Consider the following 24,070-nt stretch of genomic DNA (forward strand, 5'->3'; position numbering starts at 1 on the left):
ATGACTACACTCCATACTTTCGGAAACGGTTTCCTGATACATAAATCTATACTCGATGTTAACAAATTTCTCTTCTTCAGAAATGGTTACCTTGCCATTGCCAGTCTACATTTTATACCCTCTCTACTTCGAACATCATCTGTTATTTTACTTCCTAAATAGCAAAACTCCTTTACTACTTTAAGCGTCTCATTTCATAATCTAATTCCCTCAGCATCACCCGATTTAATTTGACTACATTCCATTATCCTCGTTTTGCTTTTGTTGATGTTCATCTTATATCCTCCTTTCAAGACACTGTCCATTCCGTTCAACTGCTCTTCCAGGTCCTTTGCTGTCTCTGACAGAATTACAATGTCATCGGCGAACCTCAAAGTTTTTACTTCTTCTCCATGAATTTTAATACCTACTCCGAATTTTTCTTTTGTTTCCTTTACTGCTTGCTCAATATACAGATTAAATAACATCGGGGAGAGGCTACAACCCTGTCTCACTCCTTTCCCAACCACTGCTTCCCTTTCATGCCCCTCGACTCTTATGACTGCCATCTAGTTTCTGTACAAATTGTAAATAGCCTCTCGCTCCCTGTATTTTACCCCTGACACCTTAAGAATTTGAAAGCGAGTATTCCAGTCAACATTGTCAAAAGCTTTCTCCAAGTCTACAAATGCTAGAAACGTAGGTTTGCCTTTTCTTAATCTTTCTTCTAAGATAAGTCATAAGGTCAGTACTGCCTCACGTGTTCCAACATTTCTACGGAATCCAAACTGATCCTCTCCGAGGTCCGCATCTACCAGTTTTTCCATTCGTCTGTAAAGAATGCGCGTTAGTATTTTGCATCTGTGACTTATTAAACTGATAGGTAATTTTCACATCTGTCAGCACCTGCTTTCTTTGTGATTGGAATTATTGTATTCTTCTTTTAGTCTGAGGGTATTTCGCCTGTCTCACACATCTTGCTCACCAGCTGGTAGAGTTTTGTCATGACTGGCTCTACCAAGGCTGTCAGTAGTTCTAATGGAATGTTGTCTACTCCTGGGGCCTTGTTTCGACTCAGGTCTTTCAGTGCTCTGTCAAACTCTTCACGCAGTATCTTATCTCCCATTTCATCTTCATCTACATCCTCTTCCATTTCCATAATATTGTCCTCAAGTACATCGCCGTTGTATAGACGCTCTATATACTCCTTCCACCTTTCTGCCTTTCCTTCTTTGCTTAGAACTGGGTTTCCATCTGAGCTCTTGATATTCATACAAGTGGTTCTCTTTTCTCCAAAGGTCTCTTTAATTTTCCTGTAGGCAGTATCTATCTTACCCCTAGTGAGATACGCCTCTACATCCTTACATTTGCCCTCTAGCCATCCCTGCTTAGCCATTTTGCACTTCCTATCAATCTCATTTTTGAGACCTTTTGTATTTCTTTTTGCCTCCGTCATTTACTGCATTTTTATCAATTAAATTCAATATTTCTTCTGTTACCCAAGGATTTCTAGCAGCTCTCGTCATTTTACCTACTTTATCCTGTGCTGCTTTCAATACTACATCCCTCAGAGCTACCCATTCTTCTTCTGCTGTGTTTCTTTCCCCCATTCCTGCCAATTGTTCCCTTATGCTCTCCTTCAAACTCGGTACAACCTCTGGTTCTTTCAGCTTATCCAGATAGCATGTCCTTAAATTCCCACCTTTTTGCAGTTTCTTCAGTTTTAATCTACAGGTCATAACCAATAGATTATGGCCAGTGTCCACATCTGCCCCTGGAAATCTACTACAATTAAAAACTTGATTCCTTAATCTCTGTCTTACCATTAAATAATCTATCTGATACCTTTTAGTATCTCCAGGATTCTTCCATGTATACAACCTTCTTTTATGATTCTTCAATCAAGTGTTAGCTATGATTAAGTTATGCTCTGTGCAAAATTCTACCAGACGGCTTCCTCTTTCATTTCTTAGCCCCAATCCATATTCACCCACTATGTTTCCTTCTCTCCCTTTTCCTACTGACGAATTCCAGTCACCAATGACTATTACATTTTCGTCTCCCTTCATTACCTGAGTAATGTCTCTTATCTCATCCTACATTTCATCAATTTCTTCATCATCTGCAAAGCTAGTTGGCATATAAATTATACTATTCTAGTAGGCATGGGGTTTCTGTCTATCTTGGCCACAATAATGCGTTCACTATGCTGGTTGTAGTAGCTTACCCGCACTCCTATTTTTTTATTCATTATTAAACCTACTCCTGCATTACCGCTATTTGATTTTGTATTTAGAGCCCTATATTCACCTGACCAAAAATCTTGTTCCTCCTGCACAGAACTTCACTAATTCCCACTATATCTAACTTTAACCTATCCATTTCCCTTTTTAAATTTTCTAACCTACCTTCCCGATTAAAGGATCTAACATTCCACGCTCCGATTCGTAGAACGCCAGTTTTCATTCTCCTAATAATGACGTCCTCCTGAGTATTCCCCGCCTGGAGATACAAATGGCGGACTATTTTACCTCCAGAATATTTTACCCAAGAGGACGCCATTATCATTTAATCATACAGTAAAGCTGCATGTCCTCAGGAAAAATTACGGCTGTAGTTTCCCCTTGCTTTCAGCCTTTCCCAGTACCAGCACAACAAGGCCGTTTTGGTTAATGTTGCAAGGCCAGATCAGTCAATCATCCAGACTGTTGCCCCTGCAACTACTGAAAAGGCTGCTGCCCCTCTTCAGGAACCACATGTTTGTCTGGCCTCTCAACAGATACCCCTCCGTTCTATCTACAAACCTTGCCACAGCGACCCCATTCCAGTAATCCAGCAAGATCTCCAGTCACTACTCAAATCCTTATGCCCACCTCAGAGCCTCTCCCTGGTGTCGATGCCTCTGCTCAACTCTCTCACTCCACTAATAAATCCTACCTTCTACATGATTCCTAAAGTCCATAAACCTAATCACCCAAGACGCCCCATTGTGGCCGGTTACTGAGAGAATTGCTGCTCTCATAGACCAACCCCTACAATCTATTACCCCTAACATACCTTCCTATTTAAAAGACACCAACCATTTCCTCCAGCCACCCAGAGTGGCCGAGCGGTTCTAAGCACTACAGTCTGAAACCGCGCGACCGCTATGGTTGAAGGTCCGAATCTTGCATCGGGCAAGGATATGTGTGATGTCGTTAGGTTAGTTAGGTTTAAGTAGTTCTAAATTCTGGGGGACTTATGACCTCAGAAGTTAAGTCCCGTAGTGCTCAGAGGCATTTGAACAATTTCCTTCACTGACTCTCCACAGTTCCTGACTCTTTACCACAAAGTGCCATGCTTCTCACTATTGGTGCCACCTCCCTGTATACTAATGTTCCTAATGCCCATAGCCTTCCTGCTATTGAACACTCCCTTTCCCAAAGATTGACAGATTCCAAACCAACAACCTAGTCACCATGACAAGTTTATCCTCACACACAATTTCTTCTGCTTTGGAGGCATTACCCACAAACAAATTCAGGGTATGGCTATGGGCACCCTCATAGCACCATCTAATGCCAACCTATTCATGGGCCATATAAACGAAACCTTCCTAAAAACAGAGAATCCTAAACCCCACTCCTGGTTCAGATTCAGTGATTACATCTTTGCTATCTGGAGTGAGGATAAGGATACCCAATCCACATTCCTCCAGAACTTCAACTACTTCTCCCCCATTTGCTTCACAAGGTCCTACTCAACCCAACAATCTACCTTCCTAGATGTTGACCTCCACCTCAAATGTGGTTACATCAGTACCTCCGTCCATATCAAACCTACTAACCACCAGCAATACCTCCACTTCAACAATTGCCATCCATTCCATACCAAGAAGTCCCTTCCATATAGCCTATCCTCACTCGGTCACCGCATCTGCAGTGATGAGCAGCCCCAATCTAAATATCTCACTAAAGGCTTCACTGACCATAATTATCCCCCCAACCTTGTATAAAAACAAATCTTGCGTGCCTTATCTATTCAGTCTCCCACCACCTCCCAAAATCCCACTGTCTGACCACAGACGACCATGCCCCTCATAACTCAGCACCACTCAGGACCGGAGAAACTGAATTACACTCTATGCCAGGGTTTTGATTACCTCTTGTCATGGCCTGAAATGAGAAGTAGCCAGACCACTATCCTTCCCATGCCTCACATGGTATTCTGTCATCCACCGAACCTGCATAATGTACCCATCCTTACACAACCCCTGCTCCCAATCCCTTACCTCATGGTTCATACCTCTGTAACACACCTACATCCATACATTCTCCTGCCACCACCTACTCCAGGTCAGGCACCATCACCACTAATCCCATCAAAGGCAGGCCTACCTGTGAATCTAGTCATGTGCTTTACAAGCTAAGTTGCTACCACTGTGCTGCATTCTATGTAGGAATGAGAACCAACAAGCTGTCTGTCCACACAAATGGTCACCAACAAACTGCAACCAAGAAACAAGTGGACCACCCTGTTGCTGAACATGCTGCCAAACATGATATATCAATGACTGCTTCACAGTGTGTGCTATATAGATCCTTCCCACCAACACCAGCTTTTCTGAATTGTGCAGGTGGGAACTTTCCCTGCAATACATCCGATATTCCCATAACCCTCCTGGTCTCAACCTTCATTAGTCACTGTTCTCATCCATCCCACACTTTCCCTGCACCCGTTCCAGCACTATGCAGCCATTATTCCACCACCACACCCAGTCTTTTTATTTCCCTCCGTTTCTGCTACTTCTGCCACCCTCCCCACCTCTCCCCTGCCCGTGGTCTAACCTGCAGCACTTTACTCTACATCACTTCCACCCTCCCTCCCTGCCCCAGTATCCTCCATACCCCCACCCAGTTGCCACTCCCATCATGCAATGTTGCTGTGTGTGTGTGTGTGTGTGTGTGTGTGTGTGTGTGTGTGTGTGTGTGTGAATTGTGAGAGTCGTTGTGTGTATCAGCGACACAGCATCTCCGCTAGATAGTGAGTAGCAGCTTTCTTTCTCGTAATATTGTTACATTCTATCCAGGATTTTCCATTATTTGAATATATATTATACTAATTCATGAACGAGATAGATGAGCACTTAAAATAAAGGGCCAAAGGGCCAAAATGAACTCCCTTGGCCTCTTTCAAAACAGAAAGAGCATATATTATACAAAAAATTTCATGTAGAATGCCCAAGTACAAGTAGACCCTAATATAAGTAAATCTATATTTTTATTTGAATGCTCCTGACAAAGTACCTGATCTGACTATTGTTGTAAGCATACCTGTATTCATTCCATCTATGCTGCGATCAAATGGTTAATTTTCCATACTTGTGTGTGAAGTGTAAATATTCCATTGTACAATTTCCCTGTATAAAACTGATGTGCTCAATACTATGTGGAAAATGATTCAAAATCAGTAGCCAATAATTAATTAAATAAAAAAAGTCCATTTGCAGTGTATATGTACAAATTGAGAAAGCTCATTTTTCTTAGTAAAGCCACAAAGACAAGTTTTATGAAATTACACAAGTTTTTTTGTACTCAAGTTGATCAGATACACTAATTACATACAGCAGCAGCGTTTTTTCATCATAATGGTCCAGCTAGGCATTGGGGATATGGTATTCTTTGAGAAGGTACTCCACTATTTTCCATTTTTAGATCACCTACAATGCTCAAATATTTCAATATGTGTAAAACCCTAAAAACCATTAACAATACCCTCTAACACAACCGAAGGCCAGATAGAAGGTCAACTGTTTCAGGAATTACAAGAAATGGAAAGAATAGAATCCCATTAGTTGTCAACTGCTGAACACTGGGGGTTCTAGATAGTTATATCCATAGCGGTACAAAAATATTTTGCTCACTCAAGTAACTATTCTCTCCGGAAATGTCACTGGGTTACCTGTAGTGGTAGCGTGTTAAGTGTCAGAGAATGAAACTTAGAGAGAATAATAACAGCTAGAGAAAAATAACAACCTCTGACAGTTATTTCCATTGTCGCTCCAATTGCTTTATTTGTACTAACTGACCAAACTAATGACGCAAGGGAACTCTAGTACATGTACAATGCCTTTAAGTTTGCTCCTATCAGCAACCACTCTGACATTAACTTTATTTAGTTTTTGTGCTGAAAGTAGTGAGAGCGCACAAAATAACACATAGTTGTATTAATAGATGGCGCATAGTCTCTGTTATTTCCATGACATGTAGAACCTCTTCCAGATGACATATCCCTCTCTATCATAGCTAGATCTCAGATTAGTTGACGTGAAAGCATAGTATGATCTTCTGTAAACAGGTGGCGCAAAGCACTGTTATTTAAGTAACTGCTAGTATCAGATGAGCCCTTATCACAGTAACTGCTACTTCTCAATAACCAGTTATTTCTATCAGTTACGTTATTTTCTTGTCACCTCTAATGTACACCATTACGCCAGGAGATACTGATTTACTGAATACTGGGGAAAACATCTGTAGTAAAATTCATTTTTACAGCCTTATATACACTCCTGGAAATGGAAAAAAGAACACATTCACACCGATGTGTCAGACCAACCATACTTGCTCCGGACACGCCCCAACATCGTGCATCGTGCCTCCAGTGGTGTCGCGACAGGCGTGAATGGTGGGACGAATGGAGACGTGTCGTCTTCAACGATGAGAGTCGCTTTTGCCTTGGTGTCAATGATGGTCGTATGCGTGTTTGGCGCCGTGCAGGTGAGCGCCACAATCAGGACTGCATACGACCGAGGCACACAGGGCCAACACCCGGCATCATGGTGTGGGGAGCGATCTCTTACACTGGCTGTACACCTCTGGTGATCGTCGAGGGGACACTGAATAGTGCACGGTACATCCAAACCGTCAGCAAACCCATCGTTCTACCATTCCTAGACCGGCAAGGGAACTTGCTGTTCCAACAGGACAAAGCACGTCCGCATGTATCCCGTGCCACCCAATGTGCTCTAGAAGGTGTAAGTCAACTACCCTGGCCAGCAAGATCTCCGGATCTGTCCCCCATTGAGCATGTTTGGGACTGGATGAAGCGTCGTCTCACGTGGTTGCACGTCCAGCACGAACACTGGTCCAACTGAGGCGCGAGATGGAAATGGCATGGCAAGCCGTTCCACAGGACTACATCCAGCATCTCTACGATTGTCTCCATGGGAGAATAGCAGCCTGCATTGATGTGAAAGGTGGATATACACTGTACTAGTGCCGACATTGTGCATGCTCTGTTGCCTGTGTCTATGTGCCTGTTTTTCTGTCAGTGTGATCATGTGATGTATCTGACCCCAGGAATGAGTCAATAAAGTTTCCCCTTCCTGGGACAATGAATTCATGGTGTCCTTATTTCAATTTCCAGGAGTGTATATATCAAGATAGATGACAAACAATGTCATATAGTTATTTGCCATATCAAGCGAGAACAAATTCCCTCTCGGTCATACCACTACACTTCATAACTGTATCAAGAAGAAGATTCCATAAGCTAAACGGAGGCAGATGTCCAGGGCTGTTAAAATGACAATTTTTGCTATGCCTAGGTTGTATAATCTGAGTTGACAAGTAGCATAAATAATAGTTGAAGGAGACCAAAAGAGTGTTACAATACAGTACAAACATGGACAAAGATCACAGTATGGAGATAGCTACACACTGTATAAAAGTCTCATTCACAGTGATTATTAATTTTATAAAAATCGTTCATGCACTTGCAGCTTGTTTGATATTTCACTGTACACATATGGACCAAAAATTCACACAATTCAGAGCAATGATCAGTTAATGACTTCAGATTTCTAAAGTCAAGGCTATGTTTTTTACTTGTGGTGGCAGGCTGTTCTGTATCTTGGTTAAATGGTGCCATTGTTCATTGTTTGGACATGGAGTTTCCTATCTAATACAAAGTGTGTTGAAATGATGATAATGTAATAATAATCCTTTGAGTTACTTTCTCTTTGCCTTTTTATGTGTTTTTTCTGTGTTTCTTTGCTCTGTTTATATTTTGTCTTCATTGTTGTCCCATGGTTGTAATTGTAAATTGTGTGAAGTAATGAGTTGAAATTACTTATCCTAAATAACTGTTATTTTCTTAGCAACTGGTCATGGACCCAGGTGCCAGGTGTTGCAGTACAACAAATAATGGTGGAAAAAATTAATCCATTACCTATTTAGAGTCATGGCTCAAGAAGAAGAGGAATACAAGGTACTGTTGTTTAATGGGAAGAACTTTAGCAACTGAAAATTTATGACTGAAATACTTCTATATGAGCTGGAAGTGAGTTTTGTGTGAAAGAGATACATGGACATGGCTGAGACAGCTGAATAGTGTGCATGGAAGAAAACTCTTCTGGGAGAGCTTGGCAAAACCGATAAGAAGTGTAAGTCTCAAGTAATCCAAAGAATTTCACAAAGTTGCTTGGCGTAGGCCTACACCAAAAATAAGAAATACATTAATTCAAACATTTGAGCTGAAAGGTATGGCTTTTATTAAGAACGACCTTTAAAGATTAATGCAAATGACAATAACTCTTGAAATTAATTTTTTGGAGTTTCGTAAGTTAATGGGTAATTTGAAGGATCGGATGATAATATTGGAGGAACTGATATAGTATGCGGTTTCTTACGAACAATTCCACCAGAATCCGAAGTAGTTGTTACTGCTCTGAATACCTTCTCAAGTGAGGAATTGGAACCGAATTTCTTAAAGGGTAGATTACTAGACAAAGAAGCAAAACTTATTAAATCTAAAGGTAACAACTGGACAGTAAATGAATTGCCATCGTCGACAGCATCTGACAGCAAGGTAAAAGGATGTATTCAGAGACAACCAAGTCTCAAGCTATGTATGATGCAGTTAAAGCTTTGTCTAAAAATAAGATTTTAGTTGATATTGTGGATGCTAGGAGTTGTCATTTTTTACTTTGTAATTCACTGTTGCTATATGAGTTCACATATTGTCATTTTGTTATATAGAGATAATGAGTGGAGGTTCGGACACTAGAAAATGGAGTGCCTAGTGGAGAAATCTAAACATTTCTTATGTATTCTTCTATTACAGTTCAATAGGAATGACAGCTACGGAGACAGTCAGAAACATTCACGCCACATGTGGGAGGGGGATAATTCCATGAGACAGATCATGGCAAGAATGCAGTTTTCTTGTTTTAAGAAGGATCATTTTGACATTAGTGATTCAGCACATTCAGGAAGACAGTCAAAGTTTCATAAAGATTGTTTAAACACATTAACCCACAATAATCAATGTCAGGAAACTCGAGAACTGCAAATGTTATTAACTGTGATCATTCTACCATCGTGCGACATTTGCATGCAATGGAGAAGGTTGCAAAAAGGTACCACATGCTCTAAGCCGAAAACACATAAATCAGCAGGTGGATGTATGTGCTTTTCTCATTGTTCGTGATCAGTTTGCTTGAAAGCAACGTTGACCATTCCTAACTTGTATTGTTATAGCCTTATAGGTGACAAGAAATGGTGTCTTTATCCTAAGATCATAAGGAAAAGAAAAGAATGGTTGCCCCCATACAAAGCAGCAACTCCCCATATAAAAGCCTGCATGCATCCATAATATTATGCATCCAGTTGAACACTGATGGTGTGGTGTAGTACAGATTGCTTCCCTGAGATGTAACCATCACTGATGATATTTATTGTCAGTAACTGAGACATCTTGTGGACGCAATTCGAGGACAACGACCAGGCAGACTGCGAAAAGTGATGCTACTCCACGATAACGCCCACGCCCATTCTGCTAGACTGACCAAAAACTTTATACTGGAATTGGATTGGGAGGTCATTCTGCACTCACCTTATTCAACTGATCTTGCACCCTCAGTTTTTCCTGCTCTATATCGAACAAACTTCAAGCTAAGCTTTGCCGGATGCAAAAGGTGCTCCTACCATGGCTCGACGAGTTCTTCACCTCAAAACCACTCGATGTCTACAGTCATGGAATCAAAAAGTTATTTCAGCATTGATAGACTGTTGTAAATAGTGATGGAGAATATATTATGGATGAGTAGGGTGTGTATGTGTATCTGTTGTGTTTGTCAAACGTACAGAAAAATGCAACAAACTTATGTAACAACCCAATATATGTGTTACAGATGTGGGAAACAATGCCATTATTGGGGAAAAATACAATGTTAGATTGCCACAAAAGCATAGAGGTATAGTTCTGCAAATTTAGCTAAATCTCTCCAAAAAATAAACAGAAATGAAAATAATTTTTCTTTCTCAGCTGTTACTGGAAGTTTTCCAGGTGGCAAAGTGGATTGGTTTCTAGATTTGAGGGTAACAGGATATTTAGTTAATTAATCTGTTCTTTGATGGATGTGAACAAACTGGTGAATCAAATAAGAATAAAGGTTGGAGAAATTTATGTTGAAAGCATAGTTTGTGGACTGGAATTTCAAATTAAAACTAAAAGGTGCTCTTCTAGTGTCAGGTTCACTAAATAATTAATTGTCAGTGCATAAACTATAAATGGCTGGATGATGCTTGTTTTTAAAAATTCAGCAGGTTCAATTCAAAAGGGTGATAGCTATAGCTGCAGCTCACAGAAATGATTCAATTGTGTATATACACACACTAACAAGGGGAGTGCGAGGGTTGGGAAATGAAGTTAAGAGTGGGATGGCATGTGTTGGCAGCACTACCCCATAGAGTTACAATGCCCCAGCCATACGGCCAGATGGCTAGCCACTCACGAGAAAAACACTCCGAAACTTTCAGTCCTACAGTATATAATACCCATGTGTCAGCTCACTGAACTGTATGGCACAGTGGTTGATACAATATTGGTAACAATTCTTGCTTCGTATTTCCAAAGTATGTATTTGCTGAAAATCAGGAGATTTAAAAGTGACAACGGTCATGAGTATATTTGCAAAGTCATTTACGAAATTTAGTGGCAGAGCGACTAAATCATACTGTCATTGAAAAGGCTCATTGCACAATTCTTGGACGCGAAGTTTGAAAGCAATTTTAGTCAAAAGTTACTGGCAGATACTTTTATCATTAACCGTAGTTATACTTCAGTTTTAGATGCAGAAATTCTAGAAATGCTATCGGATGGAAGAAAGCCAAATTTAACAAATATGACTTTGGGTGTGTTGCATAGTGGCACATTCCAAGGAAAGTATTGAAAAGGAACTAGCGCATTAAAATGTTTCGTGACTGGAAACTGTCTAATTAGCCACAGAATATCGTGCGCCAAGCAACACAAAGTTGTATTTGGGAGAGATGTAATTTTTGAAAAAGATAAGGTTCTATTTGTAGGTGAAAGCAATGATGATTGGATCTTGAAGAAGACCATTCAAGTGAACAATGTAATTGAGAACATTCTTCAGTTTCCTCAAAGTTAGTTCTGTTTTGAAGTCCTTGATTTTGTGTAAACTGTTGAAGGGAACTCAAGGCCCACAATGTCAGAAGAAGTGGAAGCCAGCAGAAACTTTTGCGGAAAAGCAATAGAATAACAAGAAAATTATGTTTTTCAAGGATTATGCAGTGTTTCCCTTGAATGCAAAAATATTCGTGGGAAAACTTACCTCAGAAGTCTGAAGACGTTCAGGTTAGGCATCATGAAGAAGAAGTAGAAGAAGAATGGAAAAAAAGCAATCAAGGAAAAACTGGGCTCTCAGTCATCTAATGGAACTTTGACTTATGCACCACTTACAGCAAATAAAAGTATCACTGACAGTAAGAGGATGTTCAAAGTAAAAATAGACATGTCTGGAAATATTGAAAGAGATATGACTATACTCCACTTGCTCAATTCACAACACTAAGAATGCTCCTTAGTGTGGTGAAGGAACATAATTCATTTATGGAACAAACAGATGTACAAAATTGATCCCTGCATTGAGACCTGGTGTAAAGGTTAAGAAAAGTCTTGTATGCAAACTAAAAAAAAACTTTTGACAGTTTTAGAAGGAAATCATGTTTCGACAACCCAAAATTGGCAGATGTCTCTATGTTGAAATCATTGATGATCATTATACTCAATTTGCTTCCATAAGTAGATAATATTCCAGCTGGATGTAATAGTAAAAAAAAAAGTCACCTACATTAAGAACTAGTTAAAATGTCGAATGTGAGAACTTGGAGAACCAAAATCATTCCTCAGAATCAATATGCAGAGCAACAGTGGCCAAATGTTTCTTTGTCACTATGTTCATATTGAATACTTATTGAAAAGATTCAACATGGAAGACTGTAAGCACTGAGAACATCGATGGAAGTCAAATCCAGTGGAGATGCGTGTGGTCAAATGGATGAATTTAAACCAGATGGACAATTACTGTGTTTTTCAATGTATATAATGACAGCTGTGACCAGACGAAGTGCATCACTTAACTATTTTAGTAGACAGCAAAATAAACCAACAGAATTAGAGTAGAAATTTTTGAAATGAATTCTTTAATATATTAAAGGAACACTTGATGTTGGCCGGTGTTACAAAAAGGAAATTTTAAATGCTATTACTGCTATGTTGATTCTGACTGTGTTATGTTGTAGATCTTCTGTCTTCTTCACTTTCTTATAGTTTTTTGTTTGAAAATACTGTTTCTGGTGACAAGGAGACAGATGAGTTTCACTAGGAAATAGAAGCAGAATATCCAGCTTCGGCGACAGCTATGACAGACACCCCATGGCTTAAGCATCTTCTTGAAGAATCTGTCAATTACGGAAGTGGGAACATAGATGACTGAAGCATGTGGATGTGAAATCCGTTCTACACAAGAGCAATACAACAAAGGCCATCTGAATGTTCAATACATTAGCTCCGAGGAACAAATGGCCCATATTTTACCAAAAGTAGCTAAGAGTGCACGTTTCAATGGACTGTGTTAAAAGCTGGGGATAGTGAATTTTATGAGCAATTTAGGAAATTATTAAATTGATTGGGGGGGGGGGGGGGGTGTTGAAATAATGACATTTTAATAATTATACTTTTCTAACTTCCAGCATTCTGGAAGGCATTGTAATGCCTAAGGAATTTCGGAGTAAATTCTAGAGACCCTCGTATTTCCACCGTCTTGAACACGCGTTATTTTAGAGATGAGTAGAACTGTGTCTACTGCACCACAGTTATGTGTGTGTGCAGGACGGACGTGTATGGGACGGATGATCGGCGTGGGCATGTAGTCGCCTATAGTTACACATCCAGCTCAAGGAATAAACGCGCCGTACTCCATGCGACATGAAACATACTGTGTGAACATTTGAATGTTGTTGAAAGAAGAGAAGGGACAATTACGAATGTAAGAGAAAGAATCAATAAGTAAGGTCTAGACAGTTGTCTTGTTAAACTTTGTGAGATTTGTAGACTGTATTTATGGAAAAATTAATGTGATAGTTTTCATACAACTAAAACATTTTTTGTAAGCTTGAAACCTTCCGGTCTGTCAGAAACTGTTGTGTGTGATGAAAATACAGTGAGATTGAGTTTTATAATAACTCCGTACACTCAAGAATATTTTAAAGTATAAAAAATTTCCTCCATGTAGCATCCTATATTCAGAGAAGAAGTCGTGCAGGACATCACAGCTGGCTATCCTGAAAAGATGATCGGCGAAGCAACTCCAAGTAAGTTTGATAGCCAAGAGGGAGTGTGAGTCTTGCACACCAGTACCACACTGACACCCTTAATCACCGGAAACCACCAGAGCATGTCAGAAAAAACACTATGGTTTACCAAATTATGCAATAAATTGCAGAGAACTGTCAAAGTGGAAATATTAATTTGTTTTACTTCATTACTATGCAATAATTAATGCAGAGTAATGTCGGAGGCAGCCACTTCCAGGTACGTTGGAAATGTGAGATGGTCTATGGACAGCTGATTCTAAGTGAGAAATGACAACCATGGCAGACAAAGCCCTGAATTCAAATATGTGTCCTAAGCTAACCACAACCCCATGATGTGAAATGCATCAAAGAGAATAGCAATCAACAATCTGTGCAGATTTAAAAATCGCACTTGCTTTGTTTATGGTGGTTAAAGCTAACCTCTACGAAGCAACTTGAGACGGACACACACACATTAACAATTATTTCCACATTATAGGTGACACAGGCAGATTCCAGGAGAAAAAAGAATGACAGAAAGAAAAATAAGGGTAAATAAAACAAACAATAATATCAAAAATTACGTGTAAACGAATTAATTGAATAAAATTAATAATCACATTCTTTTGATCGGATTTATAAATTGAAAAAAAGTTTCATTTGTCGTTTTTTGATCCAACAACCTTCTACGTCATGTTTATATGATAACCATTGCGCTAGGCCCCAACACAGGTATGTAGCTGGTGCATTAGTTTTTATACTTTTTCTATAGGTTTAATAAACATAACAGAGACTTCAGCGTACAATAATATATCATCCTTCAGTGCTTACGATGGACAGCAAACATTGGGGAAATTTTCGATTCTGCGAAATAGAAATGGCATGGTTTTCTGGTGAAGAATTCATTGAGTCATGTTCAGAACACTTTCTTAACCCGAAAGGGAAGTTCCATGAAAGTTATTTGATAGAGAGTGGAAAAGGCTCAAATCTGAGGCACAAGATCAGGTGAATAAGGTGGGTGTGACATGACTTCCCAACCCAACTTTTGCTAGACTGACAAAAAAATACTGTACGGAATGCAGGCAGGCTCTTTCATGGATCAGTATTGCTTCACGTGGACTTCCTGGTTGCTGTTCTTAGACTGTATAAGCAAGACATCTTTTCTGTTGACAGAAAATGTCAGCAACCACCGTTACATCTTGCGGAAGCAATTCATAATACAACCCACCATCGTCGTCCCACTAGATGCATAACATTATCTTTTGTGAAAGCATGCAGATTTTTGTATGGGATGTTGCTCCTTTGTTTGGCCCCAACCAATCCTTTCTTTTCCTTATGTTAGAATACAGACACAATTGTTCATCACCAGGATAGTGCTGCACTAGTGTCAGTCTAGTCAAGGGAAAGGGAAATTTTTTCGAAATTCAATGAAGGCGCTGTTGGGGGATGAAATCTGGGGCCGCTGGCAGAGTGCCGTAACGGACGACAGGCAGCAGGCCAGGCAAGGTAAACATGGCACCTGCCGTCGCAGAGCTGCGACAGCGGTATTGCATGCACGATTTGTTTTGAGTGGAGCAACAACAAGGTAGGAAACTGCAGCGTTGCTCTTAGTTAGTGGATATATGAGGTGGGGCACTAGGCCAGAGCCAGGAGAGGATATTTGTAAATGGCTGACCTGTAGGAATTTATCCCTACAATTGTTCCTGTCTCTCTCTGACACTATGTCAGAAGCAAGGGAGAAACCAATATAAATAGACGGGCAAGTTTAGCTTGACAGGGTCTGCCAGGTCTGTGGAACGTCGGGACAGACCTGTGCTGCTCTATGCTTATAGTGGCCAGTCTGGCAGCAATATTATAAGCATTCTGTATAAATTTTGTACTTTGTTTCTATGTTGTTGCTCGGGCTATATTCTGCATTGGGGGACACAACGCCAGGGGAGGGTAGAATGGCATCCTTCCACTTGGAGATAGCATGGTCTGCCTGAAAAACGGCAGTGAGAGAGGTCTGCAGCAGGTCCAGGAGGGTCTCAGTTCCACTCTAGTGTAGTTGCCAAGTTTGCTTCCCACCATGCATACTGGGTCCGGGCGAGGCATACCCTGAGGGTAGCAGAGCAGCACTACGACAGCGCCAGAGATGGCAGTGGGTGTTGCCATCCGGCAAGCACCATTAGCGGAAAATTTCAGCACAGAATCCAGGTGCGCGAAGGTTTGAGTCAGGTCACTAGTTGGGAGCAGCGGTGGCCTGAGGGCCACGGGTCACCAGTACATCCACCTTCATCCCTTGGTCAGACAGAGCAGGCCTAATGGGGCAGAGAAAGTCACAAGGCGCTACGCATCGCTGGGTGGTGACCGGGAGAGCGGCGGCCAAGTTCCGTTGGCAGGCAGCCTTGATAACAACAGCAGTGGCATCGGCATACCAGGAGTCTGCTGAGCCGGCTGGACTTGCAGGACATCGGGCGGGCAGCACGCTGACACTACGCTTCACCATCAAATACTGTAAATTAGCTGAATAAAGCAATGTTACTGAATACCGCTGTATCACTCTGCACTGTCTCTCAAAATTCTTGAACTTGCTCGGCCTCCTGACAAAATACGGTGTGGTGGGTCCCAGCTTCAGGTCTGCCATGTGGAGTCCCGGGTTTGACCCCTAACCCCACAACAATTGTAATGTTCAGTATTTCATGAGCCACTTGATGATGAGCAAATAGAGATAGATATGGCCACCAACTGATTTTTGCGATTTTCACTTCGGACATGCGGTACTCATACACCTCATTTTGAAACCTTTCTGTTTCATGCAAAATTTGCACAGTGGTGGAATCATCATGATCATCAATGACCCAGATCTTGAATACATTTGCATGCATCACTGAGGATTAATCTTTCCATGATATTCAGGAAGGCCTTCGCATTTTTATGAACTTAGTGGGTCACTAATGTGAAAATGGTCCTCCTTTAAACGAGAAAACCATATTCTTGCTGTGCTCTGATGAATAGCATTATCCCCACATATGGTGCAGATGTTTCTGGCTGCCTTCACTGCTGTCACCCCTCTACTGAACTCAAGAAGAAAATGTTCAGATTATTCCATTTGGCACTCCACTTTCTAGCGTCCACAGCTCCACTCACTATCTCCAAATGTCAAAATGTAAACTGAGATAGCAACAGTGAACTACAAATTAAAATGGCAATTGATAAAGAAACCCGCAGCAACATGCAAAACGAAAATGCTATTAACTTGTGTGTGAACCTTATACGTGTCAAAGTGTATGAAAAAGCTGATAGTTATACATATGTTACATAATTGGGCATAAAGTGTTTGACACACAATAAATAAAGGTTTTGAGTTTGATAATTTAATGTTTTTTTTCAATTGGGATTAACAAAAAGATAGTTGTGTTCTCAGTGGAAAGTGAAAAGCTGCTGTATCACATATATACCTAGTATATGACAAAGTAGTTGAGAGGAAAAGTAACAAATTAAAGGAAACTTCTGTATTCTCAGTACTACTTCATGATTTCAAAATGAGTGGTGCACAACTCTATTGATAAGAACAAACTGGATAACAACATTTCCATGTGTAACAGTAAATGAGGTCTTAATGAACAGTCTGTAGTTAATCTTAAGTTTGTATCAGAGAAAGCACATTATTAAATGTTAATATAACATAGAGGGAAGGTATGACTCAGTGAAAGACACAGTAAGAGTGACAGAATGGAAAGTAGTAGGAAACCCATGTATCAAGTAAAACTTAAATATGCTATGTAGACACTTTTGACACAGAAAGAGATATAGTTTCAATTTTTAAGTTCAGTGAACCCAATTTTATGTATGGAAGTGAGGGGGACATAGACGGACCCATAGAAGGGATGGTGTTACCTGGGGTCAGGTGGATACATAGAGGAAATTACCTATACTATTTTTGTATGGAGGTATAAAAGAAGGGACAATATCATCTAAAAAATAATATATGTACACAGTGTCTGTCCTAAAATTGAGTTGTAAATGTTGGTGCTACAAATATCTTAAGCTGCAATGTGATGTTGTGTCACAATAATGACATAGTCTCCAAAATAGTCAAAAGTAAAGAGACTTAGCTGGAAAATGACAAGTCAACCTGTACAGAGACACCATTTAATATTTGTCACAAATCAGATTTGAAGTAACGTAGTGCAGTACAGAGCCCAGAATCAGCATGTGACTCCCTATGGTAAAGAACAGTTAAACTATTTCCACCAAAACATGGTTATAAACTATGTCCTTACGAATTAATTACATACTATTTCACATAACTGGAAATGTTATAAGTGTGATCAAACTTAACAAGAACTTGAAATGCATTTATTATCTCTCACGCCGAGGAACGATATTCGTAATTGTTAAAAACATATTTTAAGTAATCAGTAGGTGTGGGCCAACCAACCGTGTGTGCCCTTTGTCGTGTATGTATAGATTTGTGAAAAGTGGAGTTAACTAATTAAGATCAGCAAGGCACAGCAGTGTTTGTGCTTCCACCCTGCTGTGGAGGTCCACCTGTGGGTTGAAGTCATGGCTTGGCAGTGTCTTTGAACTCGAGGAGAAAATGGACACTGGCGACCATGATCCAGAAACTTTTCTGTCACAGCAAGATTGAATGACAGCTCCTGTTATGAGCCTGGCCACACCTACATACATATTCCACCAGCAGCTGTAGTGTGCATGTACCCTGTACCACTACTAGTCATTCCCTTTCCTCTTCCACTCGCATAAAGAGTGAGGTAGAAATGAATATCTATATGCGTCTGTGTAAGCCCCAGTATCTTATAGCTTATCTTTATAATTCATATGCAAAATGTATGCTGCTGGCAGTAGAATCATTCTGCATTTGGCTTTAGATGCCAGTTCTCAAAATTTCTCTATACAGTGTTCCTCAAAAAGAATATTGCTTTCTCTCCAGGGATTCCCATACGAGTTCCCAAAGCATCTATGTACAACTTACATGTCATTTGAAAATACCGTTAACACATCCTTCTCTCTCTCTCTCTCTCTCTCTCTCTCACTCACTCACTCACTCACACACACACACACACACACACACACACACACACACACACACACAACCATAAATGTTGTCTAAATCATCTTGTATCACAGCATCATCTGCAAACAACCGCAGATTATTCCCCACCCTGCCTGCCAAATCATTATGTTTACAGAAAACACTTCCCTAGGGGCATTCCTGACAATACCATTGTTTCCGTTGAACACTCGTCTCATTAGAGGAGTTTGTTAAGAGTGGTTACATTACTTTATCATGAGTCTGAGTAGATATGTGCTTTCTTAAGGACCTCAATCATCTGCTAACAGAAATAAAATTACATGGCCAGAAGTATTGGAACTGCACAGCAGGTCCACTGCATCAAGAAAGTACAAAGTGCAGCAGCAAATTTAAAGATCTATTCACAGCAAATGAGAGACAAGAGTGTTACTATGGAACGGTGGGTTTCCTACGGATTTCCATGAATACTACTACAGGTTGTTGAATGGAGATGTGGATCGTGTGCTGCCTAAACCAGACATAAGTACAGAGAGATGACAAACCAAAGATTCTGTGTGAGAGCTCCCACAGTTGTTTCTATAGGTATTTTGAAGGAATAAATTGCAACGGGCACCAGTATATTTGATTTACCTGTTGCACCAATCTGAAAAATCCAATAAATATTTCTCACTGTGGAACAATGAATGGTAAATGGTTATCAATCTCATACCCTAATATTTGTGTTTTGGAACAGATGAGACAGTATGCCATGCACTTGTCACCACCCGCTTTCTGGGAGAGCACGGTGAAAGCATCATTAAGAATGGGAGGTTAAACCCTAGTATACCTTTCTGTTTACATCATTAGGCCTTCACAGTTTTCCTGTCGATGGCATGGAATAAACTGCAAGTTCCTCTTTTTCAGTTTGCAAAAGCCACAAGATTTTACATACCACTTAAAATTTTGAAAATGGTGCCTTAACATGATAAAGAGTCACTCCCTAAACGAATGTGATAATTAACGTACCCTAAATATGAGTGTAAATTTATTTACCACAACAGGGCTTATTTATTGCGTCCGAGTGTTACTTAGGAGTAACAATTGTTTCTACACAATCAGAACAAGATTATGAAATTTTTAGATATGTTTTTCAGATTTACTTGCCCCTTAAGGTTTTAGGGAGAAATCAAGCTTTTAACAGCTTCTCTGTTATTGACAGGACCTGCCTGTTGAACCGCACACTGTCATCCTCTGTATATAAAAAACTGTCACAGTGTTACTGGCAGAGCTAACTCTCTTAACTGAGTATGGAAGAAGCTCCCAAATGCTCAAGCTATCTGTGCACCCTCATGTGGGAATAGGAGAAAATTATCCCATTATGCTGTCACAAAAGAAATTTTGATTATTGGAAAATTCTGTTCTAATGTAGTGTATAACCACTCAGATACAACCATTTCAGTGTTGTGTGTTTGATAACAGCACTTGCCACCATTATCTTTCTTCCCAATTCCAAATTTTATGGACAAAAACGTTGCAAGAGTTTGTTTTACATCTTGAGGTTGCTTCCTGACTAACACATCAAATTAATAAACACTGCCAGAGATGAAATAAGTTATATGTGAGATATCCTTAGGGAGATGAATTAAAATACCTATACATGTCAAACATATTTTTATTTCTTTCTGGATGAAGGCATAGCCGCTTACACTATAATTCAACAACATTGTTAACATCCACTTTCCGCAACAGGCAATAAAGATATAAAAATAGATGATGTATATAAATCAAGAATTTGCTTTTATAAGAGATCAGTAACAAAATAATAGTAAGTGGCCATAAAAGTGTAAATCAGCATCAACATATTACAATGACTTACAAAACACTGCGAGTGACAGTAGGGGATAACTTTAATAATGTATTTCAGGATAGTTAGTAAAATTCTTTAATGTTCAGAACATACTAACAGTGAAACATCATACTAAACTTAAATAACATATTAAACACAAAGAACTTTTTTTTTTACAATTATAGCTCTGAAAACTAAATTACAAACAAGTGTTAGGCAATGCTATACATAAATTCGAGATAAAAATGGCAATAGTGACAAGGATTCAGATGAGGCATTAAAGAAATGATACACTGGTGTATTTAACATCCAAATGAATACAGAATTCCATCAAATGAACAATTCAATCATATCATTTAATTTTACTTTATTGTTGCAGCAACATATGTGCACACGAAAAATTTATTGAATAAAGCAGAAATTTGTATTAAGCAGTCTTGCTTCAGGTGGTAATGCAGTCATCATTGCACTGATTAACAATCAACTCATCTAACACAATAAATAAATAATTACAAATTTACTGTCCAGTGAATAGACTATTATAAGTGTTGTTCATGTCATCAATGTCGTTATCATCGCCATTAATACTGTTCACTGTGCTGTGGGTTATTTATGTAATGTTATAACTTAACTGGGTCAAAGAGCACTTCGTGACACATTCGATGCTGTAGAATTAAATACTCTGAAACCCCTGATGGATGTTCTCAAAAAGAAGTACATGCCACATATGCACAGCCTTTATTGCCACTACTTTAGAGGCAGTCTTGGATAAGGTAGTGGTAAGCTGTCAAGTTACAGTTCACAGTGCCGCAAACGTATGTCGGAAACCCATGTCTTGTGTTGCATAAGAAGGGCTTTGATGCACATACAGATTCATATCCATATAAAATTTGAGAACTGTTGTTCATGTGTGGAGTGAGGATGGGTCTGTGTAGGACCAATTTTCTCTTGGAAAGGAAACTGAAGCCTCTTCGCAAGTGTCATGTTACCCACTGCACCTGCAAAGGGAGGTACAAAGAACAGGGTGTGGTAGACAGCGTGATAGCAGTACAGATTGATCCAGGAGTCTAAGAAATATGGAATGTCCAGTACAGCTAGGAACAGAGCGTAATCCTGGTGGCTGCACACCTATCAAGAGAAATTCTTGCACCCCAGAGATGGTCATCCACTCAAGAATGTTTTCATTTCCACGCCAGTCCCATTGTAGCACTAGTCCCATCGTCAAATCAGCCCCATCGTAGCACTAGTTATGCTGTTACATCCAGATACATCATAGAAATGACGTTTCTGATTATCACAGAATGTCATTAGCTCTGATAGTATTGTTAACATGCGAATACAGAGCTCATTTGTTTTACACAAAAGTAGTATTGTTTTGACTTCTCCCATATGATGCATACAAATATAAAGTAACCAAGCAAAACTGAAGCTAACACAGCTAACATTTACAGCATTAAGTATCAGGTACCAGCAAGGCATCTTTACACTTAAAAATGCATGCAGAAATCAGTGTACAGTAAGAAAGGAAAGAATGTCTTTAAGCATTAATCTGAATGTTACTAAGTTTACATTTAATTTTGAATATTTTAAGATAATTGTGCATAAACTATTTTAATTATTATCATAAATTATAACTATCTGTTTGGAATTGTGTTGACCCAAACTTAAGTTTCCTAGCGAACAATAAACATTTACATACATAATGTATAAACAGGTTACTATATAACATGAATAAAAGTACTTACGTAACTAGAAACATTCTAGATTAAGGAATAATCATTATGTCAACATGACAAATTACTATCAAGCAGTTACAACTTTTACAAGCAGCGGAATGGCGGATTTCTATAGTGATGTTTGCTACATACAGAATGTAAACATCAAAGGTAATTATAAGTTTAAGGTAGAAGATCAATTTTCAACATTTGGTAAATACAACTTCAGTTATAGCTGAGCAGTCTAAATATGCACATAGTGCAAACTTCACATCATCCTCTGTGTCATTCATTTTACATTATTGTTTGCACAACATACTTATATGTAGCATCTCTGTCCCAAATAATCCCACCGCAAACCTCATACTTTGGGCAATTACATAATATCAGACTGAATAACAATATTTTTGGCTTATACAGAAGAAAGCAGTTATCTCACAAACAGCTGTATTCACATGATCTGAGTAAATATCAGTTTTGTCCGACTCATGTTTCAAGATAAACAACACAACAGCCAGTATTTTCTACAAAGGAATAAAACTGCACCATAATTTTTTTGAATGCATTAAAACCCTAATATTAAAAAAAATGAAGCATACCTCTCAAATAGTTAATACTAAAAAGTCCATGATTATTTATATAACATCAAGCAGGCATTGAAAAAATTATTATTATTTAACTAGAAATAATGTGAAATTCTGCACCCAGTGTCTGTGATGGATAATTTCCATCCTTCATCCAATTTTGTCATCTTAACTTTGTGGTGAGCTGATGACTCTGCTTTTTCAAATGGGCTCAAGAGACAACACAAAGAATACAAGGGGATGCTAAAAGTATTGTCAAGGTACTTAAAACAGCTGAAAGGCAGTGCCCAAACTACAAATATTCGCTCACCCAGTGTGTAGTTATGTGACACAAACTGTACTTTTTTTTTACATAAATTGTAAACTTGTTTGGCAATGTGTATAAAAAATTGTACAAAACACTTCAAAATTAACAGCAGATCATCATCATCTACAACTGTAAAAGATGTTATTGATGTATGTATGGATTAGTTAATTAAAAAACTGTTTCCTCTTTCAATTAACATGACATATGTAATATTTCATAAATATTCTATGGTTGAATAAAGTAACTTACTAATATTTTCTGCACAATTTCGACTTTAAGCCCATAGATGCACACTAAATGCGGCAACATAACATAGTACATAAAACCAAAACCATTGGGCTGGGTCTCTAAAAACTGAGGAGTACACAGTACTGATTGTGACAATTGCATCAGATTTTATCTTGGCCTGACTGGCAGCAACTTCAAGATATCATAAGTACAAGGATGCTTTTAGACTGAAAACATTTAAGTACATCTGCAACTGCCACTCACATGGCTCAATATAGATACAGCATTTCAAACACTAAAGATAATCTACAAACAAAATATACAACTAACTTATGGAGGAAAATGGGTATCTTAAAATAACTAGAAATATGCATTCACACCTTCAATTCATCTCAGCAAATTCTAAATGAGCAACTACAGCTGGCTAACAAACAATCCTGAAAATGTTCATTGCACTTTTCACACAAATTAAACATGATTGGTCTGTGTTAGGACTCTGAACAAGGGTATGCTTATTCCACCAGCTGCCCAACTTAACATCCATTGAAGAATATTGTCAGGGACCAAAATCAAAACACATGCCATTGCTTCTCGAGAGTAGCCTGATAAATCTTCTTGTTAATTTCTCCTATGACATGCTACAATTAGAGTTCCTCACTTGTAAGAAGTGCACTTTTCTGGACAAAGCATTTTTCTGTTATTTAGATTTGTATCGTCCACACATTCTTTACTTAACATACAGTAGATGAGATGTTTC

Source organism: Schistocerca gregaria, unplaced genomic scaffold (assembly GCF_023897955.1).
Source record: "Schistocerca gregaria isolate iqSchGreg1 unplaced genomic scaffold, iqSchGreg1.2 ptg000308l, whole genome shotgun sequence".
NCBI classification, from domain to species: Eukaryota; Metazoa; Arthropoda; class Insecta; order Orthoptera; family Acrididae; genus Schistocerca; species Schistocerca gregaria.